Source organism: Populus alba, chromosome 17 (genome assembly GCF_005239225.2).
Source record: "Populus alba chromosome 17, ASM523922v2, whole genome shotgun sequence".
Classification (NCBI taxonomy): domain Eukaryota; kingdom Viridiplantae; phylum Streptophyta; class Magnoliopsida; order Malpighiales; family Salicaceae; genus Populus; species Populus alba.
The window spans coordinates 9,776,548-9,784,774 of record NC_133300.1 but is presented as its reverse complement, the minus strand read 5'-3'; the positions used below and the strand labels follow the sequence as shown (position 1 = coordinate 9,784,774).

The 8,227-nt window shown below is 38.2% G+C and overlaps 1 pseudogene; it reads right to left on the bottom strand.

Annotated features, from left to right (window-relative positions):
• Nucleotides 1–843: 843 nt before the first annotated feature.
• On the bottom strand, nt 844–5,351 carry LOC140954779 (uncharacterized; annotated as a pseudogene).
• Between the last annotated feature and the right edge of the window lie 2,876 nt (nt 5,352–8,227).

Genomic DNA, 8,227 nt, shown 5'->3' with positions numbered 1-8,227 from the left:
GATGACGCCACGAAGTCAATTGTTCTTCGATAAGTCATTTTCAGTTCTTTAGAGAACCAAGGAAGGGAGATTATCCCACCAACATACAACAAGTGCAACAAAGAATATTGATCTGAAAATTGCATAACCTTACATGTTTGGTTATGCCTTTATTTATACTGACTCCAGACTTAAAGAAACCCTAATGGACCCCCCTTAGGTGGACTTACATGAAGCCCACTTACAATTGACCCAAATAAGTAATAATAACCCAAAAACTAAGAAGAAAATAATAAAAATAATAAAAATCCGAAAATTACCATCCTAAATATGCTAGAATCAAATTTCTGTTGCTGCCTCCTTTCCTTTGATGTCCTTCATTAGCTTGGATAAATTTCCTCCTTTGTTGCTGATTTAATTACTTTCCTTCCTATGTTAGGAAAAGCATTAAATAGTCCTCCCCTCTTTAGGAATAAGATATGGCCAACTTCCATTCTTAATTAGGAGAATAAATTTCTGGTTTTTTATCCTTGTAGCATTAGGAAAAAAGAAGCCTAACAAGGCTGGTATTGGGCCGGACATATCAACCCCTTGTTCCACACGAATTGGGCTTTTCTTGGACCTGAACTAGATGAATTAAAGGATGTCCTTCATGCTCTTTAAATGTCTCAAGCCCTTCTAGGTCCATCTTGCTCCATAAGTTCTGAACAAGCCTATTTAATGCTTCTTTAAGTTTATTTGCCCTAGCTCTTGTGATTGGCCCAATTGGCACCTCCAATGGACTGCTGGTATGATTATGCTTGGTGTTGGGTTGATCCGCATCATCCCCTCTCTCTTCAAAAGGATTCGACCTCGAATCATCGCCTACATCAAAAGAGTAAGATCAGAAACATTAAAGGTAGCACTAACACCATACTCACCTAGCAAATCAACTTTATAAGCATTGTCATTGATCCTCTCAAGGATCTGAAATGGCCCATCTCCTCGTGGTTGTAGCTTTGATTTCCTTTGGGCCGGAAATCTATCCTTGCCCATATGCACCCAAACCCAATCATCGGGCTGAAAGACAACATGTTTGCGCCCCTTATTGGCTTTGGTCGCATACATATGGTTCCTCTTTTCAATATGTTGCCGCACACTCTCATGGAGTGTCTTCACCACCTGTGCTTTACGATTACCATCCAAACTAACCCTTTCATCAATAGGCAAAGGAATCAAATCCATTGGAGTTAAAGGGTTAAATCCATACACAATTTCAAATGGTGAAAATTCAGTAGTAGAGTGCACACTACGATTATATGCAAACTCTATAAATGGCAAACAATCTTCCCAATTCTTTAAGTTCTTTTGAATGACAGCACGCAGAAGTTGTGTTAAGGTCCTATTAACTACTTCGGTTTGTCCATCTGTTTGGGGGTGACAAGTAGTTGAAAACAACAATTTAGTACCCAATTTTCTCCATAACACCTTCCAAAAATAGCTAAGGAACTTAACATCTCTATCAGAAACAATGCTCTTAGGGACCCCGTGAAGTCGTACTATCTCCCTAAAGAACAAATCAGCAATGTTAGTGGCATCATCGGTTTTATGACATGAAATAAAGTGTGCCATCTTTGAAAACCTATCAACAACTACAAAGATTGAATCCCTACCCCGTTTTGACCTAAGTAAACCTAAGACGAAATCTATCGAAATGTCTACCCATGGTTCCTTAGGTACAGGCAAAGGGGTATACAAGCCATGTGGTTGAGTCCTAGACTTTGCTTTCCTACAAGTTATGCATTTATCACATATGCGCTGCACATCTTTTTTCATTTTAGGCCAAAACAAATGCTCATGCAACACATCCAAAGTCTTAACAACACCAAAATGCCCCATCAACCCGCCCCCATGTGCTTCACGTACAAGCAATTCACGCATAGAACTTAATGGAACACATAATCGACTCTCTTTAAACAAATATCCATCAAGTCTATAAAACTTCCCAAAAGTCGAAGTTTCGCAAGCATTGTAAACTTTAGCAAAATCACTATCATCCTTGTACAATTCTTTTGTGTGTTCAAATCCAAGAAATCTAGCATCCAAAGTTGATAAAAGAACATACCTGCGTGAAAGTGCATCGACTACAATGTTTTCCTTTCCTCGCTTATACTTGATCACATACGGAAAGGTTTCAATAAATTCCACCCATTTAGCATGTCTCCTACTCAACTTACCTTGCCCTTTCAAGGGCTTCAATGATTCATGATCAGAATGTATCACAAACTCCTTGGGCCATAGGTAATGCTGCCACGTCTCTAGAGATCTTACCACGGCATAGAGCTCCTTGTCATATGTAGGGTAATTCAAAGCTGCCCCATTAAGTTTTTCGCTGAAATACGCAATGGGCCTTTTATCCTGCATTAACACAGCTCCTATACCACTACCTGACGCATCACATTCAACTTCAAAAGCTCTCGTAAAGTCAGGCAAAGCTAAAACAGGTGCCGAACAAAGTTCATCTTTCAACAAATTAAAAGCCTTATCTTGTTCATCATTCCATTTGAATCCAACAGACTTTTAAAAAATTTCAGTTAAAGGTGCAGCAATAGTACTAAAATCCTTCACAAACCTTCTATAAAAACTAGCAAGTCCATGAAAACTCCTTACCTCACTTACCTATTTTGGTGTAGGCCAATCCTGGATGGCCTTAACTTTCTCCTTGTCCATCTCGATACCTTGTGCAGTTACGACATAGCCAAGAAACATAATTTTTTCCATACAAAAGGTACACTTCTTAAGATTAGCATATAATTGCTCACTACGCAACACACTAAGTACATTACGCAAATGATCAAGATGCTCATTTAAGTTGCTATAGATCAAAATGTCATCAAAATACACAACAACAAACTTACCTATAAACGCACGCAATACATGATTCATTAAACGCATAAACGTGCTAGGCACGTTCGTAAGTCCAAATGGCATGACTAACAATTCATACAAATCAATCTTAGAGAAAATACATGATCCATGTAACTCATCTAGCATGACATCAAGCCTAGGAATAGGATGTCGATACTTTACTGTTATGTTATTGACGGCACGACAATCAACACACATCCTCCATGTTCCATCCTTTTTAGGCACAAATAGCACTGACACAGCACAAGGACTCATACTCTCACGAATGTAACCATTCATCATCAACTCATCTACTTGCCTTTGAAGCTCATTTGTCTCCTTGGGGTTGCTTCTATAGGCTGGACGGTTTGGAATCGAAGCTCCAGGCACAAGGTCAATTTGATGTTCAATCCCCCTTAATGGTGGTAATCCATTAGGGATGTCTTCAGGAAATACATCATCAAACTCCTGCATCAAAGAAACAGCCACACTAGGAATAGCAGAATCAAGATCGTTAGTGTTAAAATAAGCCTCCTTATACACAAGTAAGATCATTGGCTTATTAGTGAAAAATGCAGATCTCATTTGAGATCCTTTTGCATAAAAATTAGGTTGTTTCTTTAATTTTTCCACACTACTATCATCACACAAGCTTACTTTCTTCACTCCTCGGTTTTTACCTCCACTCTCAACCCGTTTAATTAATGATTTAGGTTTAGCCGAATCTGATGGTTTTCTCTCACCATTGTCCTCACGTGAATTTTCACTCTTCCCATCCTCACATTCTTTTTTTAATTTGATTTGATCATCATACACTTGTTTTGGAGAAAGAGGTACAAGAGATGGTTTTACCATCCTTTACAATAATGAACCTATTTCTGAATCGCTTTCCGATCAAACTGCCATGGACGCCCCAAAAGTAAGTGACTAGCATGCATTGGGACTACATCACACAAAATCTCATCAGAATACTTCCCAATAGCAAACGCAATCAAATCCTGCTTAGTAACCCTCACTTCACCACATTCATTCAACCATTGCAATCTATAAGGCCTAGGATGCTTAAAACAACTCAGATTCAATTTCTTCACAAGGGTATCACTAGCAACATTAGCACAACTACTTCCATCAATTATCATGCTACATACCTTGTTTTGGATATGACATCGAGTGTGAAATATATTTTCCCGTTGCTGATCTACAACATCTTCTTTGATTTGCATGTTCAGCGTAGGCCTTATAACCAAGGCCTCTCCCTCAACAGGATATGCAATCTCCTCATCACTACAATCCACCAAAGATGGCATCTCTTCATTTTTAGATTTGTCACTTTCAGATTCAACCTCCCTATTGTCTCTTGTAAGCATAACTCTTCAGTTTGGACACTGAGATGCAATGTGACCCTTCCCTAAACACTTAAAGCATTTAATATCTCTATCACGAGCAGGTTGATATTCAGATTTACCTTTCCCATCCGTATGAGTATCCTTTTTGGCCTTAGATGGTTCGGCCCTTGCATAAGGCTTTGGTTGGGGAGCCCCCTCTCTCTTAAAATTCAGCCTCCATATTGAGGAAAATGATGCCGAATTGGTCTGAAAATGTGTATTGTCCCTTCTCTTTATTTTCCTCTCCACCTTCGTTGCCATATGGACCATGTCCTCCAATTCCACACAATGTTGTAATTCTACAACATTCACAATGTCTCTATTCAGCCCATTTAGAAATCTAGCCATAATAGCTTCCCGATCCTCAATCACATTGGCCCGAATCATGGCGATCTCCATCTCCTTGAAATACTCATCCACGGACCTAGAACCCTGATTCAAACCCTGCAATTTCAGATACAAATCTCTATAATAGTGGTTAGGCACAAATCGCCTTCTCATCAACACTTTCATCTCCTCCCACGACATTATTGCCCTCTCTCCACTCCTTTTACTAATAACATTTTGATCCCACCAAATCAGTGCATAATCCGTGAATTCGATGACAAACAATTTCAATTTCTTTGCCTCCGAATAGTTATGGCAATAAAAAATCCAATCCACCTTTTTCTCTCACTCCAAATATTCCTCAGGATCGTTTTTACCTTGAAAAGAAGGTATTTTCAGTTTGATAGAATCCAAATCACCATCTAAATCAGCATGTCCCCCAACACTACAGAAATTTTCCCTTTGGCAGAATTGGCCCCTAGTTCTATTCCCAAAATCCCTTCGGTTTCTAGGCTTCCGAAAACCTTCCCGATGGCCTATGATCTCATCCTCAAAACCACTATCACCAATATCATCAACGGCCTCCTCAAAATCCTCATAATCAACCCACCTTGGCCTTTCGGCTCTACTGCCACTGTTTGCTTTTGGTTCAACCCCAAGCTTCCTCACATTTTGGGTGCTTGTACCAGCCTCGTTACCATGTTTCTCCACCCTATCAAGTCTGTCACACATGTTTCCCATCACAAAATTCATCCTCTCCATCATCTGTGTCATGGCTTGCATTTGGAACATAAGTTCTCTCTCGGGATGGGGTGGTGTGTTGTTTTAATCTGACATGATAATACCTGTAAAAATTGGTTAGTGGTAAAAAAAAAAATTATCCTCACATCGCTCGTGTTTCGCTCAAACACTCTAAATGTCCTCACACCTCTCGTCTCACCTTCTTACGGTTCTTGCGAAACTGAAACCAACACCAAAATAAAACCAACTTGGCAGCGCAATCCAAATATATATATATATATATATATATATATATATATATGACTCAAGAAGCAATAAAAAACCAGAAAACAAGCAAAACAAACTGCGATGATAGTCTCGCGAGTAGCAAGCGAGTCTATTCAAAATATGAACGAAACTGAAGACTCAAATAAAAAAAAAAAAACAGAAACAAAAATATGAAAAATGATGAAACAACACCTAGATATGTTGGATATGATGAAAATAAACTGCAAGAAATGAAAACAACCAAAACAAAGTGAATTTCAAAAGTTGACGCAAAACAAACTCGTTTATGACAAGTTAAGTCTAAATCTGGAACCTAAAGTCAATGATGTCCAATTGAGCTAACATTTCAGATATAGTGCTCTACCAACCCAAATAGACAGAATATGAAATTTGAGCAACTTACGATAAGGTTTGATAGACTAACGCAAAAACGTTATGAATCAGACCTAATTATACCCTAATTAGACCCGAATTTGAAACCCAAAGTAAATGATATCAAATTGACCCCAAAATCAATATGTGGTGCGATTAGGGTCCTAATAGTAACAGAATCAAATTTGAGCTCGTTCTGAGTTGATTTGGTCAAATTTTCCTTTGTTTAGTTTTTTGTAGCAGAAACAAACGAATGCCTTTTTGAATGACTTCTTTTTTTCTCTCTTTTTTTTTAAGCCACTGATATATTTTGGTCAGGAACCAAATGAAATAACCTTTTTTTTTCCTGATATGATACCAAATCAAGAGAAGAAGAAATTGGACACTAAGGATTTTTTTTTCTTGCAAAAACAATAAGAAATGAAAATTTCAGAAGGATATAACCTGATTAATGGAGCCAAGCTCTGATACCAAATGATGAGAACCTCGTGATCACATGGTCACGCAACCCACACGCAAAGACACCAATTCCCAGAAAGCCAAGTAAATCAGGTTTGATAGGAGTGTGACACAAAGATAACTTGTACGTAGACACCAGCACTATTGGAAACGTAAACCCCCACCCAACAAATATTGATTCACGAACGAGAAGTATAAGGATGACGCCACGAAGTCAGTTGTTCTTTGATAAGTCGGTTTTAGTTCTTTAGAGAACCAAGGAAGGGAGATTATCCCACCAACACACAACAAGTGCAGCAAAGAATATTGATCTGAAAATTGCGTAACCTTACATGTTTGGTTATGCCTTTATTTATACTGACTCCAGACTTAAAGAAACCCTAATGGACCCCCCTTAGGTGGACTTATATGAAGCCCACTTACAATTGACCCAAATAAGTAATAATAACCCAAAAATTGAGAAGAAAATAATAAAAATAATAAAAATCCAAAAATTACCATCCTAAATATGCCAGAATCAAATTTGTGTTGCTGCCTCCTTTCCTTTGATGTTCTTGATTAGCTTGGATAAATTTCCTCCTTTGTTGCTGATTTAATTACTTTCCTTCATATGTTAGGAAAAGCATTAAATAGTCCTCCCCTCTTTAGGAATAAGATATGGCCAACTTCGTTACTTAATTAGGAGAATAAATTGCTGGCTTTTTATCCTTGTAGCATTAGGAAAAAAAACAAGCCTAACAAGGCTGGTATTGGGCCGGACATATCAACGCCCTTGTTCCACATGAATTGGGCTCTTCTTTAAATGTCTCAAGCCCTTCTAGGTCCATCTTGCTCAGTAAGTTTTGAACAAGCCCATTCAATGCTTCTTTAAGCTTATTTGCCCTAGCTCTTGTGATTGGCCCAATTGGCACCTCCAATGGATCGTTGGTATGATTACGTTTGGTGTTGGGTTGATCCGCATCAGTACCTGACCAAGATAATTTTTTGATTCTAAAAACTCCTTTTCTTTTTCAGGATAGGATCTATCGAAAACACAAATATTTCTGATGTGATGGCTTGAGAAACCTGTCATTTATACACACTTCTATATTTGTTAAATGTATGTGTTGAGTAAAATGAAGGGAAGGAAGTGACACAAACCTCGTGATCACGTGGTCACACAACCCACAATCAAGATTGAGATCTAATCCTGGAAAACCGAAATAGGTCTGATATGAGTGTGACACAATGGAAACAACGTAAGATCAGCAACATTAAAGGTAACACTAACACTATACTCACCTGGAAGGTCAATTTTGTATGCGTTGTCATTGATTCTCTCTAAAACCTGAAATGGACCATCACCACGAGGCTGTAATTTTGATTTCCTTTGGGTAGGAAATCGTTCCTTACGCATGTGCACCCAAACCCAATCACCGGGTTGGAAAACAACCAGTTTACATCCCTTATTTGCTTTAGAAGCGTAAAGTCTGTTCTTTTTCTCTATTTGTAGTCAAACTCCCTCATGAAGTTCTCTCACCATCTTTGCCTTCTGTTCACCATCTAAACTTACCCTTTCTTCAAAACGTAAAGGAATTAAGTCCATAGGAGTTAGTGGATTAAAACCATAAACAATTTCAAAAGGAGAAAAAGTAGTAGTCGAATGCACAGTTGTATTATAAGCAAACTCAATAAAAGGCAAACATTCTTCCCAACTTTTCAAATTCTTTTGAATTACAACACATAAAAATTGGGATAATGTTCTATTCACTACCTCAGTTTGTCCATCTGTTTGAGGATGGCATGTTGTCGAAAATAAGAGTTTTAGTTCC